Consider the following 23,891-nt stretch of genomic DNA (forward strand, 5'->3'; position numbering starts at 1 on the left):
CGAGGTCAATGATAGGAATCCATAGTGTAATTCCTCTCTTGAAAAACAAATCTTTTTAAGGATCCACTCCAAGGTTCAGTGTTTGTCTTACGACGTACCAAAATCTGATCAGTAGAAAATAAATGTCAATTTTCACAAGGAGGCCTTTGCTAGTTTTAAAAAATCTTTTGTCTTGGAATCAAAGTAAAATCTGTTTGTTGTCTCAAAATATCACACCAAAAGAACAATATTTTTGTATTTTCTATTTTTTTTTATGAATGCAATTCTAACAATGCAGTTACTATGAAGTCCTATTCTAATAGGGGGTTAGCAAAGAAAATAACAAAACTATAAGAAAATAACATGAAATCAAATAACTTGAAATTGAAATTCCTAAATGGACATAAGCTACAGAACACAACACGCTGTGAGTTAAACCTTCGAAGAAATTGGTAGGAAACTAATGAAAATAGGAGCAACGCTTCCTAGAATCCACTGATGCAATTATCAGTGAGAATATTTAACAAATCAAATGATGTTTCACTCTTCATCAAATCACAAGGCCATGAAAAGTGCACTCATGCAAGACAAAAAGCTATGTAGACACAAATCGGGTGATCTCTTCTCAAGCTCGTTACATCAACGAAATTCATATATCTATAGCAAACACTAAAACTAAAAGATCACACAACTAGAAACAACGCAATAAACCTTTGGCTCAATCACAATCTCATGAATAAAATCTACAAAATAATGACACATTCAAGCAAGATAACTACACTCCGAATGCTAACACCAAAAGCATAACTTTATTGCATAATAACAGATGCCTTTCTTACATTTTACAATGGGGTATTTATAAGAAATCCTCTCCTCAATTTTTGTTAAGAGTGAGAGATATCTTGATGCAATAAAATGCTTTTAAATTTTTTTAAAAAACTAAATATATACAAACTAACAATCTAACTGGTGCTTAGAGGTACTCCATCCATATTTTATTCATTAATTGGATGCATGAGCCCTTTACATGTCGAAAACAGAGAAAAAATGAGAGAGAAAGTAGGAGGAAGCCATCAGTCAAAGTAGAAGTGCATGGAGGCACCAAAAATAGAAGCTGGCCCTTCACTTGATGTGTGTTGGAGTTAACTTGCCATCAAAATGCGCTCCCATTGCATGGAAAGTGCTATTTTTGGAACTAGCAATCAACTGTCAACGCACCTCTGAATTGTAGACCTGCATGAAAATGTGAAGCTATGGACCTGCAAAGCTACAAACCTACGTACCTATAGAGCTATGGATCTACATAGTTGTGAACCTATGGAGGTACGGACCTATGTACTTGCGGAGCTCAATTCGCCAAAAAAATCAAATTTCTCAATTTTGAAAACAGTTTCTGAGTTTTGCTCAAATGAGGTTTTAGATCACTTTTTGTATATGTTCCATGCCCCTTTTTAATGATTTACATCCTCTTTATAGCCAATTACTTTCATAAACTTGCACTTCCTTTGCTTCTTCAATCAAAAATCTCAAGGTACCTATGTTGAATCTTGTCCCCAATAACTGCATAAGATGAGGAACCTGATTTGCTTTACGTGTCCAACCCCTGTATCTTTGACCTTTGTCTTCTCTCCACCTATCCAGTCCTTCCTGATGAGAAACCAAGTGATCTAGATTATCCAAGACGATCAAATGTTTGCAACTTTTTCATATTTTTCTACAAATTTTCTAGGTGTTTCTAAATGACCTTTTTGGAGATCTTTTGCTCAAAATTTCAAGTTGGAACCTTCATCGATCCCTAAAATTGGGCAACCAAAGGCTCAATGTTTTAGGGACTAAAATTAGATCTTCAGTTCTACTTTCCAACGGTGTAAGCAGTTCTGAATTCTGAGGCCCGAGTCAAAAGTTATGACCTCGACAAGTTGAGGATGCCATTTTTACCCACAAAAGAAGCAACCATTAGTCCATAGAGTTAACAATGCATAGTAAAGACACACTAGCTACTCAAACAAAACTGGAGGTGAATCCTAAAATTTGGCTAAGTCTAAAATCCTAAAGCCCTAAAATTTGGCTAAGTTTGGATTTCTGAAGCCCTAAAATTTCTTAAAATCTTTACCTTATCTTGGGGAGGTCTGAAACCTATCTCAAAAGATTCATCACAAATATTAAAATATATCTTAAATATAAGTATATTTTAAACCCCTTTTATTTCATTTATTTGGACACGCACACCAGGATGCATGCATAGCGTGCCTTCATGGAGGGCACGTGCGCGGAGCCTCCATGAGAGGTGCGCATGGTGCCCCCATGGAGGACGCGCACGTGGCGCAAAATCTTTAATAATAATTTTTAAATTTTTTTTGTATTTTTTTTTTTTTTTTTTTTTGAATTTTTGAATTTTTTTCTTTTTTGTTATTTTTTCAATTTTTCAATTTTTTGCGATTTTTTCAAATATTTGACTCTAAAATCCTAAGGTCTAATAAAACTCTTCTTCTCCTGACTCCCAAACTATGAGTTCTGGAGTCGAAAAAAGTAGGGGGTCCCCATTCCTAGTGAGGAATGGGGCATGTGTTGTGGACACCACAACAGGTGTCTCACCTCAAAGGATCCACACTCTTGAGTATTGTTATGCAGGATTTTCATTTGAGTGCTTGAGAGCTTTAATGGAGAACACCATCTTCTTGTCTTCATTCCTTGCGTCCATAGCATTTTGTTACATGGCATATTAGCTTAGTTTTCATATAGTGTAGTTCTTTTTGCAAGTAGCTTAGATCACATAGTCTAATTAGGATGGTTTTAATACTTTCATTTGTTTAGCCTAGTTGCATTGTGCATTTTGTTTTAGCATAGTTTCATTCTTGCATTGCATGCATCAAGAGTTGTTTGACACTAGCATTCTTGCTCTTGCTCAAAGAATCTCCCATTTCATGGTTTACTAGCAAGGGCTGCATTTTTAAGGCTCAGCTGAGAGTAATTTTATGCTTATTTGTATGCTTTTGCAGTCCATGACTAGGAGCCCTAAGCTGACATTCAAGTTTTTCAATCCATGGAAAACCTTGGATAGAATGGTTTAGGGAAGTGCACTCTTTTTAGTGTACATTTTTGGCACCCATCATGGGGCAGAATAGTGGTTTTGTCCTTAGTTTTCTTGTTTTCATCACCATTTTCATTTATTGTCCTACATTTTTTTTAACAGTCACCATTTTGGGCAACATTTTTCTAGTTTTGTACAATAGTTCACATTATTGTTGTGTCATACATTTTTTGGAAATAGTGTTGTGTGGCCATACAAAATTATATCGCTATTGTATGCAAACTTTTTTCACCTGGCTTAAGAAAATATATCGCACAAAGAAGTTCTATCGCATAGATATACTGTGAAGTATTGTACGATAGCCTTCCAGTGAAAACTATCACTTTACAGAGATTTGATTGTTGGTTGAGGTTTTTTGGTTAGTTTTCAGTTTTTGTTGGCTAGTTGCTGGTTTTTATAGGTCTCTAAATAGTTTTACAAAGGTTCATTTATAGGTTTCCCTTTGTTTTGGAGCTAACCCGTGGTGCTAACGATTGTGGTTATAGGTTGCATTTTGAAAAACTTGAAACATTGTTTAAAAGAATGCATGTCAAAGCTCCAAATGCAAAAGGTCTACTAATAGTTGTTTGTAGGGCTACTCGATGCATAAAAACCAAAAACTTTCTTATTATTTTATTTTATGTGCAGCATATACTAGTTTTTTTTTTTTTTTTGTAGGTACATTAGAAATTTGTAATCAGGATTCCTTGGTCATAGGAGAGTATGCACTTCACCCTTGCAGTGAACAAAAAATCTTGACCCACCTTTGGATTTCAAAAGCAAGTGGGTAATTGAATCTTCTTGGCATGTTTTGGTGAAATGATTAGAATATGTGAGTATTCTCTTCACCCTTGAGGTGAATTAGAAATCTTGACCTCCAAGAGTTGATCCACTCAAATATTTAGTTAGGATCCTTTAGAGGGCCTACTCTTGGACAATCTAAGAGGAATGACCCAATTGGGGACAAGTAAATTACTTGGCTCTTCCAACCCACTATAAATCCAAGGCTATCAAGGACACAAAACCTTGGGAGATGTAGTGTTTTTCTTCACTTAGTGTGATAGCTTATGAGATTTTGACCATAAGGAGATCATTAGGCAAAAATGCTTAATTAGGTGCTCTTGTGGCCACAAGGTCTATTACCCACTACAAGGTGGGGTGTCCCATAATTGGGAGCAAGAGGAACACTATGAAAAAAAGCCCTATCTAGACACCCTAGGTTAGTATCCACCTTATTTTTCTGCTCAACTTCTTTGTGCAAGGATCAATCCTAGTGGACTACTTGGATCACCTTGAGATTTACACTCACCATATGTGTTCCCTTAGTTGTGTTTATGGAACTTCTATGACAAAACCAATATCTCTTGTGGGTAACTACTTGGTGTGAGGTGAAGGAGCATCAAGTGTGGGCCGAGTTGTTGAGTAATGAACCATGACCTTAAGGTAGATTGCTTGGCTACTATTTTTGAATGTGTTAACTAGTATTAACATTCTTGCACATCAAACAATCGCGGTAATATTAGTAGAAAGGCTATTATAATATCACAGGTGCATGTTGACAAGGTTTTTTTACCTTTGTTCAACTATTTGAAGATATGTTAAAACACTAACTATTTGCAAACCTTACTGATAATTGAAATGAACTAGAAACATACACTGTTTGATTTAAAAAATCACTTGATTATCAAGACTGGCACACAAATTTTGGAGTCAAAACTAGTCCTTTTGTACAAAAACTAGCACTTTATCACTTGGTCTCTGAAGAAATATTGTGCTACTATAATTTTCCAAAATTGTATCACCTGCTTGTTGTGAGTTATATTGCCCTTGGTATTGAGTTCTATTGCATCGCTCTATGCAAACTGTCACCTTCAAGAAAAGTATTTCCCTCTTATTCTGAAGAGTATTGTACAACATTTTATGCTATCCTACTATCACCTAGTAATTGAGAAAGTATCACCTAGGGTTATTTCTTGCTAAAACAACATTTACACTCTAGTCTTTTTGGCCTAGGGTGTGTCACTACTATTTCCTAGATTCTAGTTACATATTTGTATGTTAGGAAACTATCCAAGGTTGAAAAGATGAGTCTAGTCTGTTAGATGTAAGTCTTGAACCATCACTAATAAATCACTTGTCAAAATCTAGTTACCATTCTTTTTGGCTACTTTCTATTAAGCTTTTTCTTGACTTTCTTGGCTCGAGTCACTAGTGCTATAAATTCTTGAGCATTGCTTAACAAGCCATCTATCACACTTTGACAAGTGACTAATCTTGATTGTAAAAGATTTAAATCTGACTTACTTTTCTTGTCCTATTAAACAAATACAAGTCTTTACATTCTGGTTATAACTAGATTTCAGGTTGGGAGTAGTAACCATATCCCTTTTGTTTTCAAAAAATTAGAAACCCCACCTAGACATCTTCACAGACAACCTTGTATGGAAGACCCTGAGCCAATTGAAATGCAAATAGCTAATGTTAGGCACAATCCACTTTATACTTTTGAAAATTTATTTGGCACACCTTGTGAGACACCTAAGGGTGAGAATGGTTTGGTCACCATAGTGCACCCCGATGAAGTCCAATGTTGTTTAGAGGAACAAGCATGTGAAAATCAAAGGATCTTTGAAGCCATGTATGCTAGGGAGAAAGGACATCAACAAGCTGAAAAATATAACCATACCCACCATGAAGGGAACAAGGGGACTTGCTCTTGGAATGCTCTTGATGGTAATGATGGAAACAACACACCACCAAAAACTCCTAGAGTCATCATGGGTGCATGCCCTTCTCATCATGAAAGTGATGAAGATGTAACTAGTGAAGATGTCATAAAGTTCCAACAAGATGGCTTTGCTCAAAAACTGATGCTTAGAGCTTTAGAGGAAAATAGAGACCAATACTTCTGATACATGGCAGCAAGAGTATGGAAACTTCCCCAAAATTTTGATATAGAGTGCATCATTCCAAAATGGAAACCCACTAAAGCTAAGATATTAAGGGAAGAAATACAAGAATCGAGGAAACAAATTACACAACTGCAAGTTTCAAAAGAACCACCTAAAAATTCATTTATTGAATCAATATGTGCCCCTCCATTTGATAGGAGTCTCTACATGTTACCATTTCCTAAGGATATAGAGGTTCCTAGGTATGAAAAATATGATGGAAATGGTGATCCTCACGATCATGTGAGGCATTTTCATGCTCTTAGCATGGATTTTATGCATGAAGACACCTTTCTTATGAGGTTATTCCCTAGGAGTCTAAGAGGGAAAGCTATGGAATGGTTCACCAAATTGAGTCCTCCCATTAAGACATTTGATGAGCTTGCACAATGTTTTATCCAAAAACACTCCTATAATATTCAACATCCTATAATAGTGCTAGACTTATGCAACATCAAACAAAAATTGGGAGAGCCTTTTGCAACACATCTTCAATGGTGGAGGTCATTATACTCCCAGTATCCCCCACAAGTTCTTGAGGCTGAAAAAATCAATATCTTTGTTAATACTCTTGTACTAGAATTATACTTTGATCTAAGGAAACAACTATTCACATCTTTCAATGCCATGGTTGAGAGTGCGTATCATATTGAAGATGTTTCTATCAAAAGGAGTGATATTGTCATAAACAAAGACAAGAACAATAATGGAAATGGTAAAGAAAAAAGGTAAAACTTGGAATAAAAAACAAGTATGTTGTCAATGATGGAGTGGTGGATACTCCTAAGACCAAGGAACTTTCATTTAATCTTTCCACTATCATCTACACCACAAAGCAACTAGAAAATATGAAACCACAAACATCTGACAAAATCTCTAAGTTTACTAAGAAACAACATGTTTACACACCAATGGTTGAGCCCTATGAAATGGTCTTGAAAACTTTAATTGCAAAAAAATTGATTAATTTTCCAAATAATTCCTGACCCTATGACCCACCTATCAAACCCCCATCATGGAGAGAGGATCATATCTACAGTTATCATCGAAGCAAGGGTCACAACACTGGAAATTGTTTCAAGCTTAAAGATGTGATTCAAGATCTTACCGAGGAAGGAAAAGTTGTCACAGATGGTCTTGCCAAAAATGCTGATCACAAAACTTTTAAGAAACCCTTACCAGAATATGAGAAGGGTGAAACCTCTAGAGCTGTTAAAAAGAATCATGATGCCAAGATCAGCTATGCTTATGTTGACATAGACAATGTCATAGGTATGCTTGAGCCTATTGAGTATTTATGCATGGAAAGTTCTAATGATGAAAACCAACATGTAGATGAAAAACCTAAAGTTGTCTTAAAAATGTGTGATGTCCCTCAATACCATAATGACTCTAGACCTAAGGTGGTGCTCTGGGTGACCGATTCTTTTTCATCACAAAGTGAACCAATTAATGCTGTTACTAGGGGGCAATCTAAGGTTGTTCTAAAAGTTGCCTAGGATTCCAAGAATGCTTCATCTTCCAAACATCCAAAAACTTCCAGGATCTTGAACTATGACCTTGTTAGTCAATTATAGTTTACCTTAGCTCAAATTTCCATTTTCAAGTTGTTATAATTATCTCCCTTGCACAAGGATATCCTTGAAAAGGCTTTACGTTTTGCCAATGTTCTCACAAATATCGATGTGGAATGGTTCCAAACTATGGTGAACCATATCTCTTCACCTTATCACCTCACCTTTTCTAAAGAAGATGACTAGGATCTTAGTCATCCCCACAACCTTTCTCTCCATGTCAAAGTCCAAATATTTCGTACTCACATTCATTGAGTCTTGATAGAAAATGGTGCAAGGTTAAACATTATCTCCTTTAATGTCATCCCACTGTTGGGCATGTCAGAGTTTGCTATTGATCCTAGGTGCAAGATCACCATAAAAGCTTATAATGAGGTTGAAAGACCTTTCAAGGGTCTAATCATGCTACCAATTAGAGTTGGTGCAATGGAAAGGGATGTTGTTTTCCAACTCCTAGATATACCTCTTGCATATAATTTGTTGTTGGGATGACCATGGATTCATGACATGCAAGCAGTACCTTCTACGTACCATCAATGCATCAAGTTTCCCTTTAATGGTATTAGAGTAGTTATCCCTAATGACAACTCAATGTCCATCAACACATTGTCTACTGCTGGAATGCTAGTTCTACACAATTGCTCTTCTCATGAGCCAACACCATCTCTTATAGAATGTGAACATAAAATGAAAATGATGAGCCTTGGTATGGGCGAATACACTTTAGACTCCATTGCTGTTCTACCTATTTCCCCTTAGACTTATGGGAAGCTACCCACCAAAAAGAAACCTTCTGCATCTGCCATGACTCTTTTTGGCACTTTTTGTTCAGTCCTTAGTTCCCTTGGAAGTAGAAAAAGAAGAACAAGCTATTAGAGACTAGATATATAGGGGAGAGGACGATAAAGAGGGAATTATAGTCACCACTCCTATTTCTCCCACACAATATGGAAAAGGATATAAGATGCTTGCAAACATGGGCTACCAAGGTCATGGGTCTTTAACTGGTAACAAAAAAAGCTTTAGCTAAACCTTTAAGTCATACTCAAGGTCGTGATGCTCGAGAAATTGCTAGCTTAGGATTTGGGCTAGAGAATAATATGCCAGAGTCTACTCCAAATGCACCCATATCTAGTGAATTAGAGGATGACAAATTTCCCTTTGTTATTGCCACTTCACAAGATGAAGAATTTGTGCCCACAACTTGTCTTCTTTAGCAGGAAGACACTCCACATACTACTAATGATGCCGAAGCTTCCACTTCTCAACAACTAGAACAAGATGAATCCAACCATGAGGACAGGAATAGAGGCTAGATTAGACAAAAAATTGCTCATCTAATTGCTAGAGATCAGAGTACAAACTCTTGAGAATATGAATGGGAAAGCTTATCAGATGCCTCTTGTGAATTAGGAATGGATGTTATTCACACCTATGTAACCAAACCAAATGTAGTCGATGAGTCTAGTGTAGGGTTAGATGAGTTTCACTCACAATATGCTTTAGTGGATCACATTGGTCCCTGCAGGACTTTTCTTGATCTAGATACCGTTGCAACATTCAATATAGGCTCGGCTTTGCATGTCACCAGAGATGACTCTTTTGACATCAATCACCTTGAAGCTTCTACCTCACTCTAATTGATTCATCCTGATCTCATAGATTGGTTCATTCAATATTAGACACCATAAATATTGTCTTTCCACAATGACTATGAGATCACCTATTACCTAAATGCCATTGAAATCATAACTTCTTCCACCAGTGAACCCATGATTCACATGATAGAATCAGATATCAAGTACCTTAGTTATAAAATTAAAAGAAAAAAAAATGCTTAGATGGCAAAAACCACATTGTGGTAGTATCTGAACCTAAAAATAGTAAAAATAAAAATGTATCTAATGGTGAAAACCTCTTTGAGGCACTTACAAATGAGGTACTTGGTATTCTACCAAGCTATTTTCAAGATAGATCATCAGTTCTCATTGAGCCTATGTAGCCAATCAACTTGGGGATAGAGGAATCTCCTAAAATTATTCATGTAGCTAAATCATTGTTAGCTAAAGAAAAGGAGAAATTTACCCAATTTTTTCAAGATAAAAAGACCAATTTCGCATGGACATACTTAGACATGCCTGGGCTTGACAAAGATCTTATCATGCATCATTTTTTTATTTCTCCTGATGTCAAGCTTGTTAAACAAAAATTGATGAAGATGCATCCACATGTAGCTTTTTTGTTGAAAGTAGAGTTGGAAAAACTTTTGAGTGCAAGCTTTATTAGAGAAATTGACTATGCGAAATGGGTCTCTAACATTGTACCTTTATCCAAACATGATAAAACTATTCGAGTTTGTACTAATTTCAAAGATCTTACCAAAGCATGCCCCAAGGATGATTTCCCACTACCAAACATTGATATGATCATAGAAATGACTATAGGATATGAAATGTACTCCCTTATGGATGGGTTTTCTAGGTATAATCAAATTAAGATAGCTCTAGTTGATCAAGAGAAGACAACCTTCACATGTGCATGGGGTACTTTCTATTAGAATGTCATGCCTTTTGGGCTCAAGAATGCTAGTGCTACCTACCAAAGAGAAATCACCACCATATTCCATGATATGATGCATAAAAATATGGAGGACTATGTTGATGATACATTGGTAAAATATAGAACAAGAGATACACACCTTAAAGATCTTAGTTTGATATTGGACTATATGGAACAATTCCAAACTAGGCTAAATCCAAAAAAGTGTGCCATTGGTGTCACTTCAGGAAAATTGCTAGGCTACATTATCTTAGCAAAAGGTATTGAGGTTAATCCTAAAAAATTCCAGGCTATCATGGATATGCCTCCTCCAAAAAATATCATTCAACTTCAAAGTCTACAAGGATGTCTACAATCCATAAGAAGGCTTATTTCTCAATTGGTTGATTAAGCTCAACCTTTCAACAAGAAATTGTACAAAGGTTCTACTCATATCTGGAATGATGAATGTCAACAAAGTCTAGATCAAATCAAAACGTACTTGGAAAAACCTCTAGCTTTTTTGCCACCTATTCTAGGAAAACCTTTGATCTTGTATATCTTAGCTACAATTTCTTTTCTAGGAGCGCTATTAGCCCAAAGTGATGAGACTGCTAAAGAACGGGCCATATATTATATTAGTCAAACTTTGGTTTCTTATGAGATGAATTATACCAGCATTGAAAAAGCTTGTCTCGCAGTGGTCTTTTCTTCTCCAAAGCTTCAAAATTACATGTTGATACATATAGTCCACCTAGTTGCTAAAATTGATCCTTTGAAATATCTATTGAGAAAAGTTGTGCTTACTAGTCATCTAGCTAAATGGATGATGATTCTCTCAAAATTTGACATTCAATATGTCAAACATAAAGCCATAAAAGGACAAGCTAGAGCTAATCAACTAATTGATTTTCCTCTTGAGAATACAACACCTATACAAGTTGAATTCCCAAATGCCTCAATAATGTACATCACTAAGAGAACTTGGAAGATGTTCTTTGAGGGTTCTCACACACAAAATGGAGCTAGAGTAGGTATATTGTTTGTTTCCCCTCATAGGTATATGATTCCTAAATCTTACAAACTCTTGTTCCCTTATACAAACAACATGGCAGAATATGAGGCTTTAACAAATGGGATCAAGATGGCTCTTAAATGGAGAATAACTAAATTGCATATCTATAGGGATTCATAACTTGTTATTTACCAAGTAAACAATCACTATCAAACGAAAGATAACAAGTTGATACCTTATAAAAAGTTGATAGATGCTCTAAAGAACTACTTCACTTTTGTGACATTTTAGTAAATTCCTCAAGCAGAAAACAAAGTTGTTGATGCTATGGCCACTCTAGCATCTATTCTCCAACTACAAGAACATGAATCTTTATTTGAGTTCCTGGTGGAAGAACTATGTCATCCCGCCTATGATTCTCCTGATAACCAAGTGATCTACACTATTGTAGGTCATGATTCCTCCCACTATGCCAACATCTTCTCTTACCTACATGATCAAATTATTTCTAAGAACCTCATGCACAACCAAAAAATTCCAATTCCTTTGCAACACCTCACAGTACATTTTTCTCTCTAGTGACTTATATAGAAAGGGTCTAGACGGAACATTGCTTAGGTGTTTAGAGCTAGAAGAGTTCAAAAAGGTACTTATTGACATCCATGATGACATTTGTGGGGCATATTCTAATGGCCTTGCACTTTCTTAGAAGGTACTTAGAGCAAGTTATTATTGGCCAACTATGCAAGTTGATGCTGTTCATTATGCCAAGTCTTGTCAAAAATGTCAACTCCATGGTAATTTAATTCATGCTCCTAGATGTGAGTTGATTCCTTCCGTGACATATTGGTCATTTCAATAATGGGCCTTTGACTTAGTCAGAAAAATTCACCAAAGTTCATCTAGTGGCCACAAGTTCATCATTATAGCAACTAAGTATTTCACTAAATGGGTCAAAATTATGCCATTATTTGCTACTATAGGCAAAAATGTTTCCCTATTCATACTAAATTGCATCATTTTTCGATATGGTATTCTTTCCTCTATTGTCACTAATAATGGAGGACAATTCAAAAATAAGGACTTGAGACAACTATGCGAGAAGTTTCAGATCAAATAACATTGGTCTTCTATTTATTACCCTCAAGGGAATGGTCAAGAAAAAGCCTCCAACAAAACATTGCTAAAAAATTTTCATCACACAGTGCATAAGTCTGGGAGAGATTGGCATCTACAAATAAATCCAACACTTTGGCCTTACAAAACTACCATTCATACTCCTATAAGGGCCATGCCCTTTTCTTTAGTCTATGATTTTGAGGTAGTTCTCCCATTAGAAGTAGAGATCCATTCCATTCGAGTCTGTTTGGATGAACTAATAATTGATGAAGACCATAGAGCTATGCGAATACATGAATTAGAGACCCTTGATGAGTGTTGTAAAGAAGCTTTTGATCACATGAGGGTTATCAAAAGTACATGCCTATTTAGTATAACAAAAAGGTTCATCCACATGAGTTTCAAGTTGGTGACCTCATGCTTAGAGAAAATCCAAAGAATCAACAAGACAAAGAGAAAAAGGGAAAGTTTGAACCTAATTGGTTAGGCCCATACATTATCACAACAACATTTGGGTCTGGTGCTTATCAACTATATACTCTTGAAGGTGGAAAGCTTGCAGAGCCTATTACTACCCTACACTTTAAAAAGTTCTATGCTTAAAGGCCTACTACAAGACTCTCTTGTACATATTTATGATTCTAAAAAACCCCTAAAAATTAGAAAATGTTCTGAAAAATGATCATCTTAGTGAAAACCTAGCAATAGGTGCTTTGATGTATCACATAAAAAAATTAAAAAAATACAAAAATACAAAAAATTGAAAAAAGTCCTAGAAAAAAACTAAAAAATCTACCAAGTGGTGAAAACCTAGAAATAGGTAGTACTTGAGACCTTTGCACCTATATCTATCAGTTTCAATCACTCATTTCACTACACATTTCCTAGCTTGGGATTATTTCTTATCCTTTTCTCAGGGGTACCACTATTTAGCCTACTTGAGGTTTCCTTGTGCACTAGGGTTTCTTTGGAAAATCACAAAACAATGTTTCTCAACACTACCCCCAACTTGACATCAAGTCTTTCTCAAAACTTTTTAGATAGTTTACTTATAGTCTCCGATGTTGCAATATTTCTCACTATTAGGATCAAGTCCTAAAGAAATAGCCAAGTGACTTACACACATGCACTTAAACACTTAAAAGATTGAGCTATGATGATCTTTATTTATTTTATGTATTGTCTATGATGATTTCTTTACTATGTGTTCCCTCTCTAATAGTCTCTTGAGGATGGCACATTTTATTGATTTCTACTTATGGGTATACTTTATTTGTCTATAGTGTTTTAAGTGTTTCATGTTTTTCCTATTTGACACTTAGACTTATAAATGTATCATCCTTGACTTTTTTTTTTGCAAGACAGCACGTGGGGGTTATCCTAGCACTTATGCCTTTATATAGGTGTAATCTTGCTATACTAAACTTAGGGAATCTAATCGTGTAGTCATCTTGACTTCTATGTCTTTGATGCTTAGATTAGATTTCCACATACCTATCTGATATTGATCGTATTTATATCCTCATAGTTATACTTGTGATGGTTTTATGATCTCATGATGTCCCTAAGTAAGTGCTCAATAATGAAAAAAGAGTCTAAATGTTATGTGTTCCTTGTCAGTAAACCATTTGGCATACTAGCTTGCATTTTAGGATCATTTTTTTCTAGTCTAGTCTTGCATTCCTACATATGGGGAGAACTCTCTCTTTATCCTTTTTATAGACCTATCAGCTAACTACTTTCACATCCTTCTTTTCTTTCTTTATCATGTCTTTCACCTTCTTGATCTTTCATTTCATATCTTGCTATCTTATCATCACAAGGGGTTAATCTAAACATCACATTCAATCTATCCAAGTGCCACATATTTGTAGAAACATAAAGTCTATATCATACACATGAGAGCTAAAAACATCACACATAAGAGAGATACATGAACATAAGTATAAACACATACATGAATATGAAATAGAAATTGAAACATCACATGGAAATTAAAATGCTAAAAAATCCATTTGAGACAAGTACACAAGACTATCAATTGAATCTAATATCTCATATATACATCTCAATGTGTCACAACACATATACAAAAATGAGATCCAAAATCTGGATATCTTTCTAAAAAATACATAATGTACAATCAAAATGTCAAAACATCAGTCTCAGCCTATGACTGATGCCCACTCTCTGTAGCAGGTGGAGCTAGTGGCCCTAGTGGTGGAGCCTATCTCCTATCTGGTGGCTAAACTACACCCTCTGATCTACCCACCTACTCTAAGTAATTAGGTAGTACTTACCTTGGTGACACCACACCCCTATAGGTGACATAATAGTATGCAACATGGGCACCATATTGAGTTGCCTCTTGCCTCACAACATCCCACTCCCTATAGAGCTCATCTCCTCATGCTTTCTCATCTATGAGCTACTGATCCTACACTACAATAGTAACCTGAGCTACCTATACCTCTAGCTCTAAAGTGTGGATCCTAACATCATGCTCATTATCACCCCCTCTAGCTAGCTGCTCTAGCTCAACCTCCACTCTCCCCACTCACCATTGCCTTAGTGGCACCTTCTCCTCCTCCTCCTCCATATCCCTAGTGGCCTATGCCCATGTCCTTATCCTTCTTGATTAGGATCCCTCTCCATCTCCATCCATCTCACACCCCTACCTTTGCCTCTACCTCCACCACCTCTATGTCCCCCTCCTGTAAATAGTGCATTAGTCTCTATAAATCATCAGAAAGGGTGCCTCTGTTTCTCATATAAGTATGTAATATTTTCCCCTACATCTTCTACATATGGGTGATAATCCTAGGGATTTTCCACTAAAGCCATTGTATTAGGTACTACCGTATAGTAATCCAACATTGGTAACCATCACCATGCCTCATCTGACCACATCTGAGCATAGGTGGTAGTCTCCACCGATATCACTTAGCACTCTACAAATTGTCAGCATACTTGGGCGATCACAAATTGCTCCACCACATCTATCATCCTACCCACTAGTGGCCTGCTATATCTCATGTAGTCCAACTCCCATGCATCTGACCATCTACGACACTTTTGGTAAGGCTACCATGTAAATGCTATCAACTCATCAAAAATGTGTTGATAATAGGTCACATCCCCACTATGTCTAGAGGATAAATCCTCTATAACAAAAAATGTATAGCTAGCTCCACTCTCATGGTTGCACTCATGGTCAGATCACTACAATGTGCTCCCAAGCCCATATTTTTTCCACCATTACACCACATGCCCATGAGTGCTCCTCGTGATACACTATCTTGTGTAACTCATGGTACATCTCTGCTAGTGTCACTGGCCCCCATGCCATATTACATAGCCATGCAATCAAATCAAACACCATTCAATCCCATCCTAGTGGGAAGCCCTTCTAGCCCCCGTCTATCACTAAAGCTTGAGCCACCAATGAACATAATAAGCAAGGAAGAGGGAAATCTACTCCATACTTTGCAACCAAGCATTTCCAACCCAGATGATGGTCTAAGATGGTGACATCATGGAACAACTATTGCATCATGACTTGTCCCTCTATTGGGGTCTAATCATAGTACACCTGCAACATAACCAAGGTTAACATCAATATCCCTCGTATCAATATTTGCAAAACATGATAAGCACAAATCAATCAAACAACTTACTGACTCATCATGGCATGACACTCAAAGAATGTGATACATGTCCTCCAATGTAATAGAGGCCTCACCAATTGGTAGATGAAAGGTGTTATGCTCGCTATGCCACCACTCAACTAGCACAGTCAACAATCCATGGTTCACTCATATATGGGGCATCTGTATAACCCATTGCAAACCCATCACAGATATGGCCACATGCTCATCATCACTTATATACTACACAACATGCAACCCCACCACTTTGGGGGCTCTAATCAATAGTGTTGGAAATAACTCATGTAAACACACCACATGTACACATCAATAACACATGAAAAACATGATCATAATGCAAAAAAATCCACAAAAACATGCTAAAACATAGCTATGCGATACTTTTTCATACTATAGGTGACAAAATTTATTGACATAGTATCGTGCGATACTTTTTATAAAGACATGTGATGCAATTCTATGGTGTGACATTTCACACCAATTTGTGCAACATATGGGTATGTCCCATATGATAAACTACATAACATGTGTGTGATACATTTTGGGCAAAAATGTATCATGCAATACTTACCAAAGTACCCATGTGATACTTTTAAAGTATCACATGATATTATGCAAAATTCCTAAAAATATGTGAAAAATACCACAAAAAGCTCAAAAAAGTGACAAAAAGTTGCTACTTACCAATGCCCCATAGTGCTCTAGCCAATTGTGCAACTGTTGCACTTGAAATAGTGTCAGTGAAGTGAAATGTTTACAAAAGCCATCGTAGCCTCTCAAACACTCACAAGCTCTCAACAAATCACAAAAGATCAAATGAGTTTGAAAATGACACTTGGGCCCCTTTTATAGCTTCCGATCTAATTTTCAAACCACTCAAAAATTGTGCAAGAATTTCACCCTTGGCTAATTTTGACATCTTGGATCCATTTTTGAGATTGAAATCAAAATCTAAGTTCATCTTGATGGTCAAAATTGCATTTTAAAATTCTGCCTTCTTTTGAGTAGTTAGCTGATTTTCTGAGGTCTAATCTCTGAATCATCGCTTGGGTATCTTCATTTCTTCATGTCTTCACCATTTCTACACTTCATATCTCCTTCTATTCACCTTTTCATGCTTAAAATTACTTTTTAGTTGATTTGACCTAATTTTTATGCTTTATCCTTTGTGGTCAACTCTAGTCAAATTGGGGCATTCTATCACTTCTTAGCAGTCATTCTTTGGTTCTAATCATTTTGGACATTGCTATATCTTGATTTATTCATATCTAGATCATTTTTGTATCCTCCTTACCTAATTTTGATTTTGATCCTAAGGGGGCAAACATACTTTATCATCACTTGCTACAACAATCTATTTCTTAGGAGCATATGATTGATCTTTTCGCTTGCTCTTGATCCATCTACTTTGCTAGGTGTTAGCATCCTTCTTGGATTTTGACATCGTCTTTCTTTCCCTAGTGTTTAGTACTATCACTATTAGGCTGTACATTTAAGATTTGCTCTCTCTTTCTGTATTTTGTTCTTCTGAATCAGATATCTATATCTATTGCTACCTACTTGGCTTCTGTTTTCTTTAACATAATGTGTTCTTAGATCAATCACACATTAGTCAAAGAGGGGAAAATGTAATCACCTAAAAATTGTCATCTAGACTATTATCCTCCTTCTCAGCATTTTGGCTAATCTAATTTATCATTTACCTAGACCAAATTGCTAAAAATTAATTAATTTGATTATAACCTATGGTTTGACTATGCCTTCCTAAGTTCATTGTTTGATTAAAAGAAAATGTCCCCTTTTAATTAAATAAAAAGACCCCATTCTTCTAACCCACTTAAAGTGCACACATGAAGTTCTTTTTTATTAAAAGAAAAGGCTTAAGAGACTTTTGTCTTATATGATAAGTCAACTCATTTTCTATTGGCTGACTTGCATGTGCACATTGATCCCTCCCATTTTCAATTTCAATTGTTGATCATCCACCCTCTCAATCTTGATCTCTACTATCTGTATGACTTTAAAAGGAAGAGGGCTTCTCACCTCAAAGGATCCACTTTCTTGAGTATTGTTATGCTGTAGGATTTTCATTTGATTGCTTGAGAGCTTTTGTAGATAACACCATCTTCTTGTCTTCATTCCTTGCATCCATAGCATTTTGTAACATGGCAACTTAGCTTAGTTTGCATATAGTGTAATTATTTTTGCAAGTATCTTAGATCACATAGTCTAATTAGGATGGATGTAATACTTTCATTTGTTTAGCCTAGTTGCATTGGGCATTTCATTTCAGCATAGTTGCATTCTTGCATTGCATGCATCGAGAGTTGTTTGGCACTATAATTCTTTCTCTTGCTCAAAGAATCTCCCATTTTATGGTTTACTAGCAAGGGTTGCATTTCTAAGGCTTAGCTTAGAGCTATTTTATGCTTATTTGTATGCTTTTGCACTCCATGACTAGGGAGCCCTAAGCCGAAATTCAAGCTTTCCAATCCATGGAAAACCTTGGATAGAAGTTTTTAGGGAAGTGCACTCTTTTTAGTGTAAAGTTAGCTATTTTTTCTAACATGAACTTTGCTTTATCCTCCGATGCCCTTGGTTTCATCACTGGTTTGGGTTGAGCAAAGGTTTTAGAAATAAGCTTTAAGGGTAGGCATTGTTATTGATCTATGTTGTACATCTTTTCATAAATATGTTTTGCTTGCCATTTCCTTTGGGTTAAAGAAGCATGGATTGACACTTGTGGATCTTGGTACTATTTTTTGTCTGTACATTTGCATTCAAGCCTATAAATTATGAGGCTTTTGAATTTTTGTAGAGTTTAAATCACGTGTATACTTGCTTACAGAGTAACCTTTTTTAGTCTTCCAAACAACTAAGTAATATTGTCCTTCATAATTCTATTTGTTTCATTGATGAATTCCCTTTGGAATGTTTTTTCATGGAGTGGATTGATAAATAGGCGAGAATCTTAATTTATTTCTCACACTACATGTTGTTTTATGGTCATTATGGAAGCTAGACGTGACTCTACAAAAGACAACTTATAGAATTTTAAAATGTCATGATCCAATAAAATGTCCATTTAAATTGTGACAATTTTTAAAACTTAGAAATTTTAATAAGTTTAAAAATAAGAAGTAATCATATAAGTTTAAAACTAGGAAAGATACTATCGTGCATCAGAAAATTATGAGCCTACCATCAAAGAAGTTAAAAAAAAGTATAGAAATTTAAAAGTTAGAAATTGTAATAATTTTAAAAGAAACAATAATTAATAACATTCAAAATATGAAATGTTGGGGCTTCTTGCCTGCAGGGCATACAACCAAGGTTCAAGTCCCCACAAGGCCATTCTCTACTATGGATCTTAATTGAGAATGTTTTTCCATTGAACCTTGGTGAAATAGTGGGGCTTCTTTCCTATAGTGCTTACAAAAAAGGGTTAATAAATTTAAACCACCTTGAGGAACAGAATGAGGAGAAAGCTGGGTATGCAAAAGGGGAAGTGCAAACCAATGGTAGGAGGAAAGCGTAGATTAATTTCAATGTCAAGACTGCCAAAATGGGAATCTTTAGGGAGGCCATGAATCCCCAAATCCTAGTGGATAATCAAGAAGAGCAGCGGCTAGAAGAATTAATTGATCCGACAATTGTGGCTATTTCAGACAAAGCCAAGAAGATAGGGATGAATCTTTTGAATAATTCTCGCAAAAACATTATTGATAATTTTAGATCAATCAAATGGCTTTTCCATGAGCTTGAGGAGGTTAAAAACTAGGTGAAACACATTGAGGCAACAAGGGAAGGAATGGATGCCAATAGGAGGACAGATTTGGCTGATAGGCTCACTCTAGCGGAACAGAGGATACACAATCTGGAAAACTACAATCACAACCTTTCCAATCAGATGTTTTTCTTGTTAAGCTCCATCAACAAAAAAATCATCTCTCTCATGGGCTAGATCAAAGACAAAGAAATGCACGATGATGAGGATGGAAATGACAAAGATGAGGTTAGAACAGAGGATGACCCTGCAAAGGACAACTCCACTCCTACATAGGACCAGGGGAATCAAAGAGGGCAACAGATGGAAATAGAGGAGAACCAATAGGCCTTTGAGGCTGCTCAGGTGATGCAGGATCTGGAGTGAAAGAATGAGGAATAACTCTTTCCTACTCTTTTGTTTTTCGCTGTCTTTTGGCTTTTTGTGCTAGCTTTTGGCTGTGGCTTTGTCTGTTTCCCTTTCTTAGTCTTTACTTAGTACTTTTTCCTTTGGCTAGGCTTAATGCTTATTATCAGCCTTTGAACTTATACTTTTTTGGCTAGGCTGTCACGCTTATTTTTAGCCTTCTTATGTACCAACTTTCGGGTTTCAAGTTCCCTATAAAACCTGTTTATCTAATCAAAAACATTCAAAATATGAAGTGAATATTTCAATATTAGAAATTGTAACAAACTTTAAAATAAAGACTAATCAATAAAATTTAAAAATAAAAAATAAATTCTTAGAATTGTAAAAATATCAAAAAAATTCACTTCATATTTTGAATTGTAAAATTATCCTACATAATACTTTTCTTAGGACATGGATGTTGGAGATGATGATCCCTAAATACAATGACATGACCTGGAGGAGAATTTTGATATAGAGGGGAGACTGGAACAACTATCTTTCATATAAATATTGACAACCAACGTACATGAGCTATAGAGGAGGATATAATGACTAGAGGCTCAACGAATAGAGGCCTATATATATATATATATATATATATATATATAGGCATTGAGAGACTTATAGAGCTAGAGACCTTGCTAGAAGAGTTAGAGAGTATAAAGACCTTAGGTTGCATATAGACAACTTGATATTGATGTTGAGAGATGGTAGGCGAATTTACTAATAGAAGGATGCATACCATCAGGTAGTTCAAATGGATAAGTGGATTGGGAGATTTAGAGAGATATCCTATGCATAGAGACCATCAACTCAAACATAGGTTGAGAGTGGTGAGTTTGTATCTTGACCTCTAAGGCCAAATGTAGGTATAGGTGGAGCAGAGCATGTTGTTCCATCCATTTCATATTATAGGAAGGTGCATATAGAGTTTGGTGGTAGTTCTATCTATTTGTTTGTATACACTTGAAAAAGACATGTATTATGGACTTATGCACTATATCTGACACATTTTATTAGTATACTTTTAACCTCATTAGGCATTGGTCATTTTATGTGTTTTTCATGATGTATGGACTATGATGGATATTGACATTTGATGAGTTTCATAATTATGCATATCTATTTATGGTGATTTATGATGGAGATTGACATATCCAAGATGTTTAAATGACATGATCATTTATATATATAATTATATATATGATTTATGTTTCTCTATTATGTGATGTGTCTATCTGATGTGATGCTATGGTTCTATGTATTTCATGCATTAATTTTATTGATGATTTAATGCAATATATGGTTGGTCTACTTTATATATGTTCGTAGATGATAATTCTATTAATGATTTATATACATGATGGATAAATGAATATGAATGTATTTGAAGTAATGTTTATGAATACTCATAGGTCATGTATGAAAAAAGTTGAAGTGCTATGATTAATGTAAATGTAAAAATGATCTTTCATATAATAATATTGAAATAACAGATTTAAAATTATTTTTATAAATGGTACTTAATTTAATGAATACATATATGAAACTAATGACAATGATAATGTTGTGATTGAAATGATGGAACTAGAAATGAATAAATGATAAATTAATTAGCAATCATTTATATGGAAAGGAATGTCAATGATGTAAAAAGATGATAAAACATATTATAAATGCAACTATTTGTGATTATTTCCAATAACTTCAATATTAGTAATACCAAAATGTTTCATCATAACAACCTAAGGAAAGACTTAGAATATTTAGAAGAATGAATCCATTATATATAAAAGGAACTTCAAACAAAAATGCTATTAATGTGTGTGAAATGTAGAAGCAAACTAAAATGAAAAATGCATTTGTAACCTTGAAATGGATAATCTTTGTAGCTTTAGAAGCATCTTGAATTGTGGTCACATTATTTTTTTATCATCATTGAGTTGTTTATTATTCTAATAAAATACAATCATCATGATATAATTAAACTAAGATGATCCAAGTACTTCTTTTATGGATTTTAATATAGCAATATTGACAAGCATCTAGGTATAATTAAACCAAGATGGCCTAAAGCTTTCTTGTATAGTCAATAGACAAGGAATATTTTCCTATCCATATATGAATAGATATTTGGAGTTTAGATATGTTTGGTACATCATAATACAATCAAGAGGTGTGACAACTTGGTTGACACCATGTAATACTTATTATATATATGAAGGAACTTATGTGAAAACATCCTGAGATAATTATTCATTCAACTTCAATAGAAAAAATCCAAAAAATGGCAGTAAAAGGAAAATATCATGCCCCATCCTAGATTTTCTAGTCACATGGTATATAGGAGTGATTAAATAATACCAATAAGACATCATTGAATACTATATGAACATGGTAATAATGGAATCAATAGATTAACACATACACTATAAAAAACAATCAAATATGTTACCCAAGATATAAATCTCTTGTCAAAAAAATTGTTTTGAGTTTTGTTTGTTTTTATCAATTTTAATAAGTTGAGTTTTGATATAGGTAAGCATTTTTTATTGATATGTCAAGTTTTGATTCACCATTTTGACTCCATTATTAAGTGTAGTTTTATTACTATTTTTGTATGATGATTGTTAAAACATGATCCAATTTATTCTCTTTTGAGCCATGCCTATCAAAGATCTACTTCTAGGAGTAGTTCAATGACATGCCCCTAGTTAGGTATTAGAAAGACTTATTATGAATGGAGAAAGACATATAAACCAACATGGATGAAGACTAAGTACCAAACCAAGCTATGACGTGATTTTATTATTTGTATATATATGGGTAGGCAAAAATGCACAAATTTATTATGGATATATGCAACTATGTGATGGATGGTGTGAATTTTTTTTGTTACATGAAATGAGACATTATATCATAAGAATCCTAATAGATAAGGAGTTAAGTTGTCATAAATAACACTTGTTACCAAGTTTTTACCACTTCTTATTATTGCATTTATTGTGTATCTATATATATATATATATATATATTCATTTTTCTTATATTTTTTATCCCTTCTATATTTTAGACATAAGAAATTTTAAGGTGCATCTTGTTAATGGGTTCATCTGACATCTCACCCTCAGAGGTAGATAATTGACAAGCCCCAGATCAATATGTTATAATAATCACAAAAGGACCTAGCCAATTTGGTTCAGATTTTCCTTTCTTTTCTGGATCTAATTAATTTTTTGGGTTCTCTCTAAGGAATATGTCACACACTTGAAATTATTGGGGTTTCACTATGTTGTACTGATGGGACATTCTTTTCTAATAAACCCTTAAATGATGAAAGGATTTCTATCTTCTCTCATCTTAATCTAATAATTATAGTTCTTGTAACATCGATTTTTTTACTTTATTTGGCATATCTTTTGAATCAATGACAAGGGAATATGGTGTGGCTCTAGAGGGGGTAGAAATGGATGTATGATAAGACCATAATGTTGGACTTATTTTAATAAGCTAGTCAAAAAATGTTATTAATAGGATTTTTGTGAATCTTTATGATGGTTTTATTTGTTGACTCAACTTAATAATTTCCTTGAGGGTAGTAAATGGTGGAATCATGATGGGTGATGTTAAATTGTTCACATAGTTACTTGATATCACATTTTTGGAAATTATTACCATCATCTATGATTATGGACAAATGATACTATATTTGAATATGATATAGTTAATGACTAACATGGATATCTATTTGAGCTAGTGGTGGTTATCAATGAAATGACCTCAACCCATTTGGTAAAATA

This window comes from Cupressus sempervirens, chromosome 4 (genome assembly GCF_028749045.1).
Source record: "Cupressus sempervirens isolate cs-2001-9-10 chromosome 4, ASM2874904v1, whole genome shotgun sequence".
NCBI lineage: Eukaryota > Viridiplantae > Streptophyta > Pinopsida > Cupressales > Cupressaceae > Cupressus > Cupressus sempervirens.